Source organism: Molossus molossus, unplaced genomic scaffold (genome assembly GCF_014108415.1).
Source record: "Molossus molossus isolate mMolMol1 unplaced genomic scaffold, mMolMol1.p scaffold_m16_p_13, whole genome shotgun sequence".
Lineage (NCBI taxonomy): Eukaryota > Metazoa > Chordata > Mammalia > Chiroptera > Molossidae > Molossus > Molossus molossus.
The window spans coordinates 72,116,503-72,134,202 of record NW_023425348.1 but is presented as its reverse complement, the minus strand read 5'-3'; the positions used below and the strand labels follow the sequence as shown (position 1 = coordinate 72,134,202).

The 17,700-nt window shown below is 37.7% G+C and overlaps 1 protein-coding gene across 7 annotated transcripts in view; it reads right to left on the bottom strand.

Moving 5' to 3' along the window:
* The window catches only part of HIPK3 (homeodomain interacting protein kinase 3), a 110,106-nt gene that overhangs the window by 78,484 nt on the left and 13,922 nt on the right, over positions 1 to 17,700 (bottom strand). The window contains exon 1 of one of the 7 annotated variants that reach the window (XM_036260171.1): positions 3,884 to 3,896. The exons of the other annotated variants lie outside the window; for them this stretch is intronic. The gene's annotated coding sequence lies outside the window, so the exon portion shown is untranslated. Of the gene's footprint in view, positions 1 to 3,883; positions 3,897 to 17,700 lie in introns of those variants that run through there. 7 annotated transcript variants of the gene reach the window in all.

Genomic DNA, 17,700 nt, shown 5'->3' with positions numbered 1-17,700 from the left:
CTCTCCCTCCCCACTCTATCTGAACAAAAAAATGAAAAAATGTCCTTGGGTGAGGAAAATAAATAAATAAATAAATAAATAAATAAATAGAATTTCTAAACCAGCTATTATAAAAATAGGCTTTAAACAAAAGTATGAGCTTTTGTTTAAACATTTCATATTTAGAGATAAAATAATATATCTGAGATTTGCTTCAAAATAATAGAAGAGAAAGTGGATGAGAATATGGATTAAATAACATCAGCCATAAATTGTTCATTACAGGAGCTTGATAGTGGATAAAAATTAGTTCATTATACTATCCTATCTACTTCTTAATATGTTTACATTTTTCATTAATTAAAAATTAAATAAATAAAAATGTATTTAAAACTCCACCCAGAAAGAGTCTGATTCAGTCCGTCTATTGTGAGTTCCAGGCATCTGTACATGAACAAACTTCCAAAGCCACTTAGATTCACACAAACATCTGAGAACCACTGATCTAGTCTGTACAAAAACCCTAGGCAGCCCTAGCCGATTTGGCTCAGTGGTTAGAGTGTCGGCCTGCAATCCAGTGAGACCCGGGTTTGGTTCCCGCTAAGGGCACATACCTTGGTTGCAGTCTGTCCCCGGCCCTGGTTGGGTCGTGTGGGTGGCAACCACTCGATGTGTCCCTTTCACGTAGATGTTTCTCTCTCTCTCTCTCCCCCAACTCTATCTGAACAAAATATGGAAAAATGTCCTCGGGTGAGGATTTAAAAAAAACCCTAGGCAAATTCAAGTCCTACCAATTCAGGGTCCTCAAGTGTGAAAAACCAAGATAAGTCCTAGAGAATAGAATGCATACCACTCTAGGCCAATCCATGCCATGTTAAATCAAGGTGCTATGTGGACAATAGTTGAGAACCAGGTAAACTGCCCTAGAGATATTAAAGAAACTACTGCAAATTCTGAGTCCTGCTGTTCCTACCTTTCCTTCCCAACACATCAAGCTAGAAGGCAAACGATTAAACCAAGAGCCCCAACCAGAGGCTTAGAAAAGGTAATTACCACCCTGGCCATTTGGGCTTAGCGGTTAGAGTGTCAGCCTGAGGTCCGGAGAGACCTGGGTTCGGTTCCCGCACATACCTCAGTTGTAGTTTGTCCCCGGCCCTGGCTGGGCAGTGCGGGTGGCAACCACTCGATGTGTCCCTTTCACGTCGATGTCTCCACACCCCCCCCAACTCTATCTGAATAAAAAATGGAAAAATGTCCTTGGGTGAGGATAAAAAAATAATAATAATAATAATAAAGTGTACTCTTTAAAAAAAAAAAAAGAAAAGGTAATTACCCCTCACCAACCAATTCCCAATCACTGCTCTGTGGGCCTGATCTTAAAGGGAACTTCAGAAAATAAACCAGACAGAAATGTCACATAATATACATGACACATAAGAAAAAGGGGTTGGGGGATGGTGCTGAAGATAGTTGTTACAATAGACCACAAAAAAAAGAACTCTAGCCCTGGTGGTTTCGCTCAGCAGTTAGAGCGTTGGCCCAAGGACAGAAGGGTCTATGGTTTGATTCTGTTCAAGGGCACATACCTGGGTTGCAGGTTCAATCACGAGCCCTGGTCAGGATGTGCGGGAAGCAAACAATGGATGTGTCTCTCTCACAGTGATGTTTGTTTCTCTCTCTCTCTCTCCCCCTCCCTTCCTCTCTCCCTCCATTCCTTCTACTCTATCTAAAAAAAACAAAAATCAATGAAAAAATATCCTCAGGTGAGGATAGATTATGGTAGATTAAATTTAGGATTAACAACAACAAAAATAAAAACCAAATAAAACAACAAATTTTTTTTTTTTAAAGAAAGAATTCTAAATTACTAATTAACTTGACCACTGGGACTCCCTGCCATATCCAGGTATTAATAAGCCTTTCCCTCCTCCCAACCTCCAGCAAATAAACTCATGACCTGATAAGAATTTCTTATACTGCATGTTTATGGATTTTACAGAATTACAGTATTCTCAGGAGCTGCTGACATCCACGCAGTCCAAAACACTGCTTCAGTACAATACTATTTCCTATTATTTTTCATAGCCATATATACTACGTTATACCTCTGCTGCTGTATCATTAATGCCTTTGTCATTTGTTCTTATCAACTAAGAAAATGAAGTTTTGAAATTCTACCCCTTTGTGAGCTGGAGCTGCTTATAAAATACCACTCAGAGGATGGTGAAGATTCTTGTTAGAGCACCCATTAAGCTTCTAACTCTCAAACTTAATCATCTAAGGTACTTCGATTAATGGGCCTTATTTTTCCATTCCTCTAAAATACTTTAAGACCCATCTGAATTCTATCCAGTCTCTTCACATCCTTTTACAATTACCACAACAGCAATGTAACCAATATCGACACCCAAGAGCATGGGTCTGACCACCACTAACCATAATGAAATGTTTTCTTTTTTGTCTTATTATACATATTATCAGGTCTTCTAAAAAAAAAAAAAGGAGGGGAGAAGCAGAGAAATACTTTACTATCTAATATTCATTAGCTAATTATGAAAATTCTGAATCATTTTCTGCCAAACTTATATAATCAGGTTCTTCTTTCAAATGTGCTGAGACATCACAAATAGATTTAATTAAAGGCAATAAAGCCTTGTATTCTCTGTATTCAACTTTCTTCTTTCACTTGTTCAATTCTCAAATTTTTAATTTTTCTTTTTTTAAAAATTATGGTAGATTAAATTTAGGCTTCCTGACAAAATGGCGGGTAGGTAAATGTGTTACTCGCATCCTCCCACAACCACATCAAAATTACAATGAAAGTACAGAACAACCATCATGCAGAACTGCCTGAAATCTAGCTGAACAGAAGTACTTCAACTAAAGACATACAGAAGAAGCGAGACCAGTAGGAGGGGCAGAGACACAGAACAGGCTGGTCCCACACGCACATGTGGCAGATAAAAATCAGGAGGGATATCTCAGCTGCAGAGGTCTCCCCTGAGGAGCAAGGGGTCCCAGCACAACACCACGCCCTCATCCCAGGGTTCCAGTGCCAGGAACTGAAGTCCCCATAACTGCTGGCTGTAAAAACCAGTAGGTATTGTAGCTGAGTGAGATGTAGGGCTGCTGGAGTACCAGGTGTTCCTCTTAAAGAGCCCATTCACGAACTTACTCGGACTCACTCAGCTCAGAGCTGAGGCAGCAGCTCAAATCATGCCAAGGACATATGGGGAGGAACTGAGCTCTGTAGCTTTGGGGCCAGAGTTGGAATCAAAGGACAGATAAAGATCTTCTCACACAAGAAAAAGCTAGAGGAGTCCAGCACCACCAAAACATGAAATGTTAAAGGGGGAGGGGGGAGGAGGAGGAGGAGGAGAACAAAAAGATAAATAATAAAAAGTCAATAAATACATACCTATCAACAACTGACTCTATGAAACAAAATAAACAAGCAGAACAGAAACAGACTCAGAGATACAAAAAACATTCTGATGGTTGCAGATGAAAGGAGAGCTTGCCAGATGAGGGGATGGTTGAAAAAGATATAGGGATTAAGAAGTACAAACTGGTCATTACAGAACAGTCAAGGGGATGTAAAGTACAGCATAGGTAATATAGTCAATAATATTCTAATAACTATGTATGGTGTCAGATGGGTACTAGATTTATGGGGTGATCACTTAGTGAGTTAAATAATGTCTAATCACTGGATTGTGCACCTGAACCCAATATAATATTGCATGTCAACTGTAATTAAAAATTATTTAAAGTTAAAAAATTTATAGTAAAATATAAATAACATAAAATCTATCATTTTGTCCTGGCCAGTTTGGCTCAACAGTTAGAGCATCGGCCCGCGGACCAAAGAGTCATGGGTTCAATTCCTGTCTAGGGCACATACCTCTGTTGCAGTTCGTTCCCGGCCCTGGTCAGGGTCGTGTGGGAGGCAGCTGGTCGATGTGTCTCTCTCACATCAATGCTTCTGTCTCTGTCTCTGTCTCTGTCTCTGTCACCACCACCCCCTTCCTCCTCTCTCACACTCTGAGGATAAATGGAAAAATATCCTTGGGTGAGGATTTCAAAAACACAAGTACCATTTTGAAGTGTAGAGTTCAGTGGCATTGAGTACATTCACACTGTTGTGCAACCATCACCATCTTCCATCTGCAGAACTTTTTTCCTCTTCCAAAGCTGAAATTCTGCACCCATTAAACAACTGTTCATTTGTTCCCTCCCCTTAGCCCCTGGCAAACACCATTCTACACTCTGTCTCTATGAATTTGACCACTCTAAGTACCTCATTTAAGTGGCTTACTTCACTTAACATGTCTTCAAAGTTCATCCATGATGTAGCACATGTCAGAATTTACTATTTATTCACCCTGGCCTTTGTGGCTCAGTTGGTTGGGCATTGTTCTCCGTCACCTATAGGTTGCCAGTTCAATTCCCAGTCAGGACACATGCCTGAGTTGCAGGAGGCAGCTAATTGATGATATTTCTCTCTCTATCTCTCCCTTTCCTTTCTCTCCAAAAGTCAATAAATCTTTAAAAATAGTTTCTTTTCTTTCTAAGGCTAAGTAATATTTCATTGTATGTATATCCCATACATTTTGTTTATCCATTCAGCCAGCTAAAGACATCTGGGTTGCTTTCACCTTATGATTATTGTAAATAATGCTGTTATGGCCCTGGCCGGTGTGGCTCAGGGGTTAGAGAGCTGGCCTACACACCAAAGGGTCTTGGGTTCGATGCCCAGTCAAGAGCACATACCTTGGTTGCAGATTCGATCTCTGACCCCAGTTGGGGTGTGTGCAGGAGGCAACCAATCAATGTCTCTGTCTCACATTGATGTTTTTTTCTTTCTCTCTCTCTCTCTCTCTCTCTCTCCCCCCACCTCCCTCATTCTAAAATTCAATGGAATAAATATTCTCAGGTGAGGATTACCAATAACAAGAAAAAATACTGTGAACATAGGTGTAAAAATATCTCTTAAAGCCCTGGCCGGTTTGGCTCAGAAGCTGGAGCGTTGGCCTGCGGTCCAGAGAGACCGGGGTTCAGTTCCCGCTGGGGGCACGTCTCAGTTGCGGTTTGTCCCCGGCCCTGGTTGCTCGTGCAGGTGGCAGCCACTCAATGTGTCCCTTTCATGTCGATGTTTCTCTCTCTCTCTCTGTTCCTCTCTCTCCCTCCCACTCTACCTAAACAAAAAATGGAAAAATGTCCGGGGGGGGGGAGGAATAATCTCTTCAAGACTGCTTTCAATTCTTCTGTGTATATACCCACAAGTGAAATTACTGAATTATATGGCACTTCTTTTTTTAACTTAAGGAATCACCATATTGTTTCCCATAGCAGCTGCACCATTTACATTCCAACCAGTAATACACAACGGTTCCATTTTCTCCACATCTTCACTAACATGTTTTGTTGTTTTTTTTTAATAATGGGTATGGAGTAGTAACTCACTGTTTCAAATCTCTATTTTTAAATCTAATTCTTCCTTCAATATTGACTGCACTAACAGCTACAGCTTGATGTCATCCATAGCTATAACAAGTCAACTATTTTTCCAATGAGTTACTGATAAATATTAAGCATTATATTTAAAACTAAACTCATAAAAATCCATATATTAGCGAGTCATTCCCAAATGATTACTGAGTAATCTCAGTTCTTTCAGGCCATCACTAATTAAATATAAAATTATTAAATTACTAAAAACATTATGTTTTGAAGTAAGATACAAATATGAAAATGTGATCAGTACTGAAGATTTATAAAGATCTACAAGAAGAAATAAGTGAAAATAACAAAACAGAAGCCTTTAAAGACAGGGGGGAAAAAAGGATTTTTTTGTTTGTTTTTTACCTAAAGAAAATTTCAGGGCACTAAAGTATTGCCTCATAATAAACAGGGATAAAGGACCAAAGCAAATCATCTGTGGCCAATACTTCACAATTAAAAAAAAAAAGAACTAGCAACAAACAAGTCACCTTGATGAAAGTTATCTTAGAGAATATTTTCACTGAACTAGAAATAAGCAAACAGTAACATTATATCAAAGTAAACCTTTGATACTATTTACATGAAAATCTGGCGTTCAGATTTCTTTTCTGAACACACCTATCAACTATGCTTCCAGCACATATTAAAAATAAGTAGAGCCCTGGCCGGTTTGGCTCAGCAGTTAGAGTGTCGGCCTGTGGTCTGGAGAGACCCGGGTTCGGCTCCCACTGAGGGCACGTACCTCCGTTGCAGTTTGTCCCCAGCCCTGGTTGGTCGTGCGGGTGGCGACTACTCAATGTGTCCCTTTCACGTTGATGTTTCTTTCTCTCTCTCTCTCTCTTTCTCTCTCCCTCCCTCCCTCCCACTCCATCTGAACAAAATATCGAAAAATGTCCTCGGGTGAGGATAAAAAAACATTTTTTAAAAATAAGTAGACACAGGTGCAGTTCACTTTCAAAAGTAATCATTCTACACCCTGGCCAGTTTGGCTCAGTGGTTGAGCGTCGACCTGCGGACCAGAGAGTCCCGGGTTCGGTTCCCGCTAGGGGCACGTACCACAAGAAAATAAATATAAAAATTTTAAGAAGTAAACATTTTACCACTCTTTAAAGGAAGAGAGAATGGAACAGGAAATAAAAAAGATAAAATTGTTATATCTGTCTAGGTAAAATGTATCACTGCTTCTATAATCTGATGGCTTCAAAGCTAACAGAGCTAGAGGATCATACTATATGAAAAAAGTAATGTTCTCCACAGTTAAGAGTAGTACTAAGTTCACTAACAGAAGGATTTTTTTTAGTCAAATTACACAAATATAAATTATAGATTATAACTGACTTCAGCATGCTATGATCAGCACTAAAGACAAAAGACTGAAAAACACTGGGTAAAAATCAGTAAGCAGGCTACAAAATAGCAAGACCACTGCGTGTGCATACACACTTCTTTTTATTTTTTTAAATCCTCACCCAAGGATATTTTTACGTTTATCTTCAGATAGAGTGGGAAGGAGGGAAAAAGGAAGAGAGAAAGAGAGAAACATCGATTTGAGAGAGACACCTTGATTGGTTGCCTCTTGCACAACCCCAACCAGGGCTGGGGACCGAACCACAACCAAGGTACGTGCCCTTGACAGGAATCTAACTCGCAACTCGTTGGTCCACAGGCCCACACTCTAACCACTGAGCAAAACAGGCCATGGCACGCACTTCTTGATTTACTACCAGGTCCCCATCCTGTCCTGGTCTCAACCTGGGTGCAGTCATCTCCTCAGAGTCCTCGCTTTCTCTTCTTTATCTAAATTAAACCCCAAGATCTTATCAACATAGAACTTTACACTCGTCCGCAAAATATTATTAATCTCTTCCTTTGATCTGTCTTTTTTTTTTTTTAATCTTCACCCAAGGATGTTTTTCCTTGATTTTCAGAGAGAGTAGGAGGAAAGGGGAGATGGAAGGAGAAAGGGAGAGAAGGGGAGAGAGAGAGAGAGAAATATGGCTGTGAGAGACACACATCGATTGGTTGCCTCCCACACAACTCCAACCAGGACCAGGAACCGAACTACCACCCAGGTACGTGTCCTTGACCAGAACTGAACCCGAGACTCTTTAGTCCTCAGGCCGACGCTCTAACCACTAAGCCAAACCAACCAGGGCCCTTTGATCTGTCTTACTGATTATCTCCTACCACACAAACACCCAATATTCTTTGCTAAAGTATAGTTCCCATCCTTCTAGTAAAACAGATTCAAACTTAACACTTCTCTTACCTAACAAAAAGGGTGTTTTTAAAGATCCTTAGCAGCAAAAGAATCCACAATTCTAAATCCAGTTACAGTGGCTCTCGATCTTTTTCCTGGCACATCTCAGGTATGATGAACTTTGAAGAAGTGAAGCACTTTATTTAGGGGAGACGGTGTTCACGAGCAATACTTTTCTCGGAGAAGTAACCCAAGTAACTCAGGGAAGGTGGTCTTTACCAAAGCATTTTTAAGGTACATAGCAAATTAATAATTAATTTAGTCATTCCAAGACAGGACTTCTGCATATCACTGCAATGATTTTCAACACTGCAGAATATCTTTTTGAATATAACAGGGCCAACCTATTTCAGATAACTAGTGAACCAAAGAGAAATTATGTTCTTCTTAAACTACTTCTGCATTCCTCACAGACTAGCAGAGTTGAATTAAAAAGTCTCAAGCTATTCTATTGCCTCACATCTTTTCAAAATTATTTTTTTATTCTTTTTGTTGTTGTTGTTAAAGATGTTTCTCCCTTTTTTCCCCATTGACACCCTCCTCCCTATCTCCCCCCCAACCCTGTCCACCATAGTGTTTTCCATAGTGGCTGCACCAGTCTGCATTCCCACCAGCAGTGTACTAGAGTCCCCTTTTCTCCACACCCTCGCCAACATTTGTTGTTTGATGATTTGTTGATGGTGGCCATTCTTGACAGGTGTGAGGTAATACCTCATCAAAATTATTATTATTTTTTTTAATCCTCACTCGAGGTCATTTTTTTCATTTTTTGTTTAGATAGAGTGGGAGGGAGGGAGAGAGAGAGAAAAACATCGACGTGAAAGGGACACATCGAGTGGCTGCCTCCCGCATGACCCAACCAGGGCTGGGGACAAACTGCAACCAAGGTACGTGCCCCTGGCAGAAACTGAACCCAGGTCTCTCTGGACCACAGGCCGACGCTCTAACCACTGAGCTAACCAGCCAGGGCTCAAAATTATTTTTTATAGAAAATTGCAAACATCAGTTTTACTACAAATCTAATTTTTATACAAATGACTGCGTTTTAGTTTCACAAGTTCTGACAATCAAAGAGATTAAAGGAGATATAATGAAGTCTTCAAGGTACCACCTGTCTATAATCTGGTTTCATGTAATAATTATTCCAGTTTGGTTTATCCACAGTTAAAAATTTTACGTTCATGAGTATACTTAGGTAGAAAAGGTTTCGCTTTTTCCATTTTAAAAATATTCTCAGACACAAGAATAACTTCAGGCACAAAGAATATTAACATATCAATAAAGTTTCATTCAGAATCGTTTTTATATTTGTAACTGTGTATCATCAAACCAGAAATCCACTTATGTTTCAACTGAAAATTTGTCAGCATTTTACAGAAGGATAAAAGGACATTTTTATTAAGACCTTTAAAACTGAAAAATAAGTCCTGGCCGGTTTGGCTCAGCAGTTAGAGCGTCAGCCTGTGGTCTAGAGAGACCCAGGTTCGGTTTCCGCTAAGGGCATGTACCTCAGTTGCTGTTTGTCCCTGGCCCTGGTTGGTCATGCGGGTGGCAGCCACTCGATGTGTCCCTTTCACGTCGATGTTTCTCTCTCTCTCTCTCTCTCTCTCTCTCTCTCTCCCTCCCACTCTATCTGAACAAAAAAAAAAAAAAGGAAAAATGTCCTTGGGTGAGGATAAAACAAAAAAAAAACTGAAAAATAAGATATCAAATACAGAAAAGAATGTTAAAAACAAATAACACAGCATTATTTCAATTATACAGTGACTGATTAAAGCCCCAAATTACACAACTACATATTTGTTATCATAATGCTACTTTGACCACTGTATCTCAGATTATCTCGTTTCTATTCCTCACCTGAGGATATTTTTTCAGTTATTATCAGATAGACTGGGAAGAAGGGAGAGAGAGAGAGAAGGAAGAGAGAAACATCGATGTGACAGAGCCACATCAACTGGTTGCCCCCTGCAAGACTTGACCAGGACAGGGGACAAACGGCAACTGAGGTACTTGCCCTTAATCAGAATCAAACCCTCAACTCATTGGTCCTCGGGCCGACACTCTAACCACTGAGCAAAACCAGCCAGGGCTCAAACATATTTTAATTAAATTAATATTAATTTATTTAGTGTAGTTTCCAAAAATCAAGTAACAGCCCCTGAAATAATTATGGTCATACCACAAATGAAAATATTTAGCCACAAGCTCTGTTATCTGGGCTAAAGTTTAAATTTCTACTAATTGACCTAATTTTTAACTTATTTTTCAAATGACAAATGAGTTAGTAATCTATGAAAGATATATCAAATTCACTTTTTTAGTGTCTTATCTACTGTGAATACTATCAAATAATGTTTTAATATTATTTAATTCCACCTTTACCATACTTAGCCCTGACAACAGATAGTTGGCATAGTTCTCAGAGTTACAAGTCTGAAGTGTAAATATTCAATCACTTGAGAAAAAAGAAAACAAAGTTTAGGTTCCTTCATTAGTACTCCAACTTGAATTTGTGGCAACAAACCACACCATGAACCTATCAGTGTTTCTTCTGACATCAAAGAAATGGATCATATTATGTGGAAGAATTGCTCATTTAATTCAACTCTTTTATAAGTTATTTTCATTTGTACATTCAAATTTTGGTGTACTATTTTTTTTAAATAATTTTAGTTTAGCTAAAATTTAATCAACAATTATAGATATTTCTATTTTTCCATTCCAAAGAAGATTTTAAAGAAAGAAAATGAATCTACAAATGTCTCACATCATAAAGCATACCCTTGTCAGCCTACACAACAGATATATATATTTTTAATCCTTGTCAGTTAAAATTAATGTTACATTTTTAACAAATCATAAACCTCTAAAAGAAAGAAATACATTTTTTCTTTATTGATATTAGAGAGAAGGGAGAGGGAGAGATAGAAACATCAATGACAGAGAACATCCATTGGCTGCCTCCTGCATGCCCCCCACTGGGGATTGGGCCCACAACCAGGGCATGTGCCCTGACAGGGAATCAAACTGGTGACCTCTTGGTGCATGGGTCACACTCAACAATGAAGCCATACCAGTCGGGCAGAAATATTTTCTTTTTTAATTTTCAATAGTTTTTATTGTATATAGAAGTACAGTATTCAAAGCAAGGCACATATGTACTACTATATAAAATATAAAATAAAATGTATAATATACTTAAACATATGAAATATGCTGTCTATCTAGATAGGTAGATATGTTTCTTTTCCTAAAAGCTTCAAATTATTTAAGATGCCTGCTAGCTTGAGGAATCTTGTTTTCTTCATTTAGAAAAAACATATATTTATATGGTAGAGTTGGTAAGCGACCTACTTCTGCTTTCAATCTGTCTTTGTTAATTAGAAAACTCTCCCTCAGACCCCCTGGAGTCCCTAGCACTGCCAGCATCAGTCTATGAGCACAATCTATTTTGCTTTATGGGGACTGGATCTCTCATAGCATAGGCTTCCATGTAAAAATCCCATAAGAAAGCTTTTCTTTTAACAAGTTACAAATAGCACAAACTCTAAGGGCAAAAGACTGAAAAATCTGACTTTATTAAAAGGTAAACTTTTGTTTAGTTAGCAAATGATACCAGAAATAAAGATAAGCTGACTAAAGATCTAAAGAAATCACAATGCTTGGCTAAACTCAGTAGAGAAATGGGTAAGAAATATAAACAGGCAATTTACAAAAAAGGAAATAAAGGCCAAACGACTTATTAAAAGAAAATTCTCAACCTTACTAGTAATAAAGAAAATAGTAATTAAAACTATATTAAGCTGGGCCAGTGTTCTGAGTGTACTGAGCATCTTCCCATGGACTGAGAGGTCCCACTTTGATTCCTGGTCAGGCTACATGCCCGGATTGCAGGCTCGATCCCCAATAGGGTGCGTGCAGGAGGCAGCCAATCGATGTTTCTCTCTCATATCAATGTTGGTATCTCTCTCTCCCTTCTTCTCTCTAAAAAATCAATAAAAACATTTTTTTAAACTGTATTAAGATGCCATTTTATACCCATCAGACGGACAAAAAGTAAAATACCCAAATGCTGAAGAAGAGCGAAGCAACAGAGACTTTTATATATACTAGGGTAAAAAGTACAAACACTTTAGAGAGCAAAACTGAAAATGGTCATAATCTAGCAATTTTTCTCCCAGGTATATATCCTGCCTAGAGACACTCCCACACATAAGTACAACAAAACAGGTAAAATAATGTTCACTGCTAAACTGTACGTAGTTAAAAATTTTTGAAATAACCTAGTTGTCACAAAAGGAATAGATAAGGTATGACTTTTCCATACAACACATACAAGTGTGCTTTATACCACAATCATCTTATATTTATTTATGTACCACAAAAAAAGAAAAAACACTAATTATAAGGGCAACACACTGATTTAAAGATGAATCACAGTTTCAAAGATGTTAAAGTGTGGGAAAAGCTGTGCATGTTAAAATTAATAATGTGCAACAAAATGAATTAATTGAAATAACACATATCAACATGGATAAATCTCAAAACAGAGGAAAACAAGTAGCAGAAGTGCATGTATAATTTATTATAAAATTAACAGCAAACAAATCTATACTGTGCTTTTAGATATAGTAAGTGCATGGTAAAAGTATAAAAACGTGTGGAAATTATTAAAATGCCAGAAAGAAAGAGAAAAATAAGACTTGAATTATATGAACGGCTATTCTGCACCCAGGATGGCCGTTGCACAAAAATTAATTATATTACTCTATACTTTCATAGCCAAATTTTACATTATTTTTAAATGAAGGAGGGGGGAATCCACCAGATAATGAAACAACCTCTTTAATTGTATTATTTATTTATTTTTAAATATATTTTTTACTTTTTTAGAGAAAGGAAAGGAGAGGGAGAGAAACATCAATTGGCTGCCTCCTGCATGCCCACTACTGGAGATCAAGCCCACAATCGGGCATGATCCAGGGACCTCTCAGTGTGTGGTCCGGCCAACACTCAACCAACTGGACCACACTGGCCAGGGCTAATTGTATTTTTTAAATTTCAAAAAATATAGAACAGTGGACATGGACAACAATCGGGGGAAGGGGCAGGGAGGGAAGGGGGAGGGGGGAACCACTGGGGGGAAAAAAAAGGAGAATCATTTGTAACAAAAATTAATCAATAAAAAAAAAAAAAAATTTCAAAAAATATAACCAACCATTTTAGATATTTTATTGGCATATTCAATTAGCCATACTTTATTTCATCCCATTTTTATTTCAATTTTTAAATTTTTCTTTTAATTCAAATCAAGTAAAGACATTTAGGAGCAGAAAGAATTCAGCAATAATTTTTTTTTTTCATCAATGAGCTCCCAGCAAAATGCAAAGATATGTACACATATAACTACGTCACTAATGAGGGCAGTAACATAAAGATGCAGGCAGCAAAAAAAAGGGTGATGATTAACATATGTTCTAAAGGAGCACAAAAAGATTCAGTAGGAAGTTAACCTATAAAGCTGAATTTGGGCCCTGGCCAGTTTGGCTCAGCGGTTAGAGCGTCAGCCTGCAGTCCAGAGAGACCCTGGTTCGGTTCCCGCTAACGTACCTCAGTTGCAGTTTGTCCCCGGCCCTGGTTGGTCGTGCGGGTGGCAGCCACTCGATGTGTCCCTTTCTTTTTTTTTTTTTTTAATCCTCACCCGAGGACATTTTTCCATTTTTTGTTCAGGTAGAGTGGGAGGGAGAGAGAGGATCAGAGAGAGAGAAACATCGATGTGAAGGGACACATCGAGTGGTTGCCACCCGCACAACCGACCAGGGCCGGGGACAAACTGCAACCGAGGTACATGCCCTTAGCGGGAACTGAACCCGGGTCTCTCAGGACCGCAGGCCGACGCTCTAACCGCTGAGCCAAACCGGCCAGGGCTCGATGTGTCCCTTTCACATCAATGTTTCTCTCTCTCTCTCTTCCTCTCCCTCCCTTCCACTCTATCTGAACAAAAAAATGGAAAAATGTCCTCGAGTGAGGATAAAAAAAAGAAATAAATAAAAAGCTGAATTTGGAAGGATGATGGGAAGAAGTCTGCTATGTAGCAGAGGTTCTTTATTCAATGCTACAAACTAATAGCATATATAAGGGCAGAGACTAATGAAAAATAGGATATACTATAGTTTTATTTGGCTAGAACAGGGCCCGCAAATTATGGTTGGCTAAATCTGACCCAGGCTATTTTTGTATGGCCCACAAGCTAAGAATGGATTTTACATTTTTAAAGGATTGTTTTTAAAAAAAAAAAAAGTATGCAACAGAGACCACATGTGGCTTGTAAAACCTGAAATATCTGCCATCTAGCCCTGTATGAATGTTTGCCAATCTCCACACTAGAACATAACTTGTCAGTGAAGGGAGCAGCTAAAGAACGAGATGAGCCTTGAGAATAAAGACAACCTTAAAAAGACACAGATGTTAAAGAACCTTGTCTTTCAGGCTGAGGAGTTATGGGTGATGGGATGCCTCTGAAGGGTTTTAAATAAAAAGGATCAAGAGAATATTTGTATTTTTAAAATATTGCTCAGGCAAATCTGTGAAGGATAAACTGGAAAGGAACTATAATGGGAACAGCTGAAAGACTATTGTAATAGTCCAGATAATAGCGATCAGAGCTTGAGCAAAGGCATACACAGGAATAAAGTCAAAAGTACTGATTACCAATAGGTAGGTAGAAGGAAGAACCACATAGGAGTGAAAAATGGAAGGAATTGGCACAACTATGTTGCTGGCTTGAAAAACTGATCATCAAATAATAGAAAATATTTTTTAAAAACACAAGAATTTAGAGTAAAAACTGAACTCAATTTTAGACATGCTGAGTTTGAGGTCCAAGGTTCCCTTAAATGTAGAATCTTTTGTTTTTTAATCCTCACCTGAGGACATTTTATTTTTTGTTCAGAGTGGAGGCAGAGAGAGAAACATCGACGTGAATGGGACACACCGAGTGGTTGCTACCCACACAACACAACCGGGGCCGGGGACAAACTGCAACCAAGGTCCGTGCCCTTAGCGGGGAACAAACCCGGGTCTCGCTGAACCGCAGGCCGATGCTCTAACTGCTGAGCCAAACCAGCCAGGGCTAAATGTAGAATCTTAAAGTCCTGTATTCAGGGAGTTTACTTAGGAAGTTATCCCAGAGGGCAAGAGTGAGAGACCTGGGGAGTAAGTCAGAAAAAAAGCAAGTAATAAATATAAAGATATGATAGAATTAAAAATTCATCACTTGGCAACAATCATAACTGATTCAAACAAGAATTATCAATGGATACAAAAACTAGTGGGTGAAAGTTTAAATAACAGGATATTATTGTTGGGAGACAATTCACTGTTAAGTCTCTCATGCTTCGTCATGTCTTACAAGCAGGGACACTTGACTCCCTTTGTCCTGGAGTCTCTTCTCAAGGATATTTGTATACTGAACAGCTTTGGAAGTAGAAATAGTGTTTTCCTCCTAAGCAAAGGGCAGGTCATTTAATGCCCATTATGATAAAGATAATGTCTTGGACAAATATTAGGCCGGATTTCTTGCCCCTCATATAAGATTCAAGTTTCCTATGCCTGGGTTCCTCCCCTATTAACTCCTGTTTTGCAGGAGTCACCTGGTCCTGTTCACATCATCCTGTAGGAACTGAGTTGGGGAACCAGGGCAAATAGTAACATATTGACTGCTGCTATCACTATGAGTAAGAAAGTCTTTTATCTCTGATCCTCAAAAAAAAAAATCCTTTATCTCCTATCTTTTGCCAGCATCCATGGCTAATTTATCTTGTAAGACCCTTCAGAGTTCTTGACATTTACACAGCTTCAAAGTACATCCCCACAAGATACATATTAATCAAAAGGAAGAAACCAACAGATGCTACCTTAACCAAATGAACAATGTTACATCATGTGCCTACTGACATGATGAACTAACTACACTTCACTGTGATATTTCTAAGCACAAGAATACAAACAATCCAAACTGAGGGCTATTCTAGGGGGGGAAAAACATAGTGCTCGTCAAAATGTCAATGTCGGGAAACAACAAAGACTGAGACACCTTTCTGATTACAGATAACTAAAGAGACATAAAAACTTTTAGGAAAAAAATTGGGTAAAAGGACATCATGTCTGCAACTTACTCTCAGAAAGTTCAGAGGAAATAAGTAATACAATATAAAGAGAAAAGGTAAACGCAAATGGTGTAAAATGTTAATATTTAAAGAATTTAGGTTAAAGATATACAAGAATTCTTTGTACTATTTTTAACTTTTCTGTAGGTCTGAACTTGTCAAGTGACAAACAACAACAACAACAAAAAACTGTAAGTGACAGGCATAAAACAATGATTTTCTTGCACAAGATTGCTCTTCAAGGGTTACACATTTGGGAATGAACGGTTGAATATCTTAGGCCTGGCCCAAATCACCTAACATCTAGAATGATCAGACATACAATAAGCTGTGATCATCTGCCAGCATTAATAAAAAGGTATTCATATGCAGTGAAAAGAAAACTTTTCATTTAAAAGTATTACTTAATTCACAGTTTTTGGAACTTTTGGTCATTATGTAATTTCTTAAATCAATAGAGACTAAAAGTAGAATTTCACTATGTGGTTCAATAAATTTGGCAATAAAAAGGCCTTTTCATTCTTAAAAAGACAGAAAACCCCCGTTTTCTGCACTATACTGGTCTATACCAGCACTATACTGGTCTATATAGTGCTCTACAACAAGAATTAGAAAATGGAACTACATAACTAGCAATATTCAGCTAATAAAAAGTAGTTTCTAGTCTATTTTATTTCTAAATTTCTTTGTAATTTAAGTACATATTTATAAAAGGCAAAATAACACAGGTTTTCTTAGAACTAAAAGGATATATAAGAAAATAAGTTTTTAGTGTGAATGGTAAATGAATTTAACTCTTCATTGGACATTCAAATCTCAATATTTTAAATACCTACATCATTAATAGGTTGTTTTACCAGTATTCTATCTGGGAAGTTACTTGCACAAATACATTTCATATAGGAAACATTTTCACATAAATGAACCACCACATGCTGTAAAACTTCGTAAAATAAACCTGCTATTTGAGGTGCCCACAAAACATTTATTTGAAAACACTAAAGTCTTGGGTATTTTCCAGCAGTACTGTGAACAAAGCATCTAGGGAATGTGTCGACCATAACACAAATCAGCATGTTAAATAACAAGCTTCATCTGACTTAGCAAAATTCCAACTTTTGGAACAGAAAATGACCTGCTGGAAATTTTCAGAGCTGCTAGAAATCACCCTGCCAATTAAATATTTATTTTAGAAAGGCTAGAAGGAGTTAATTAAAAACAGTATTTAAGTACTATTCTTACTAAAGCATGTAAATCTGTAGGACTTTTTCAAGCTATATAATATCAAAACTCAGAAATGGAAATACGACTGAAAAGTTGACTAAAAACAAAAAGTTTGGCTGAAGTACTCTCTTCCTTGAAGCAAACTTTAATCTTAACAATTCAAATCTAGTTTATAAAACTTAAGTACAAAGGAACATTTTATTTCAGTTAGTCATACAATATTTATGAATACCAATATCTATCAATGGATTGTTAGAAAAAGTAAACAGAAGGAAAAAAAACATGAGCACTGCTCTTTTGCAGATATTTCAAATAAATAGGATGCTATGATAAAACAAGAAAGAAAAGAAAAAAAGGAAAGAAACTGTTTTATAACTTCGGGTTATTAACAACTCCCTTAACAGAAAGTCAAAAGATTTACTTTCTATGTTGTAGAAAATCTGTCCCAAAAATCCCCAAGAAATTTTTATCTTCTTATTTTAAAAATCTGTATAACTAACTTATAAAGAGTAGTATTAAACATTAAAGATAAAGACAAAGGTCAAATAATCCTTACCAGAA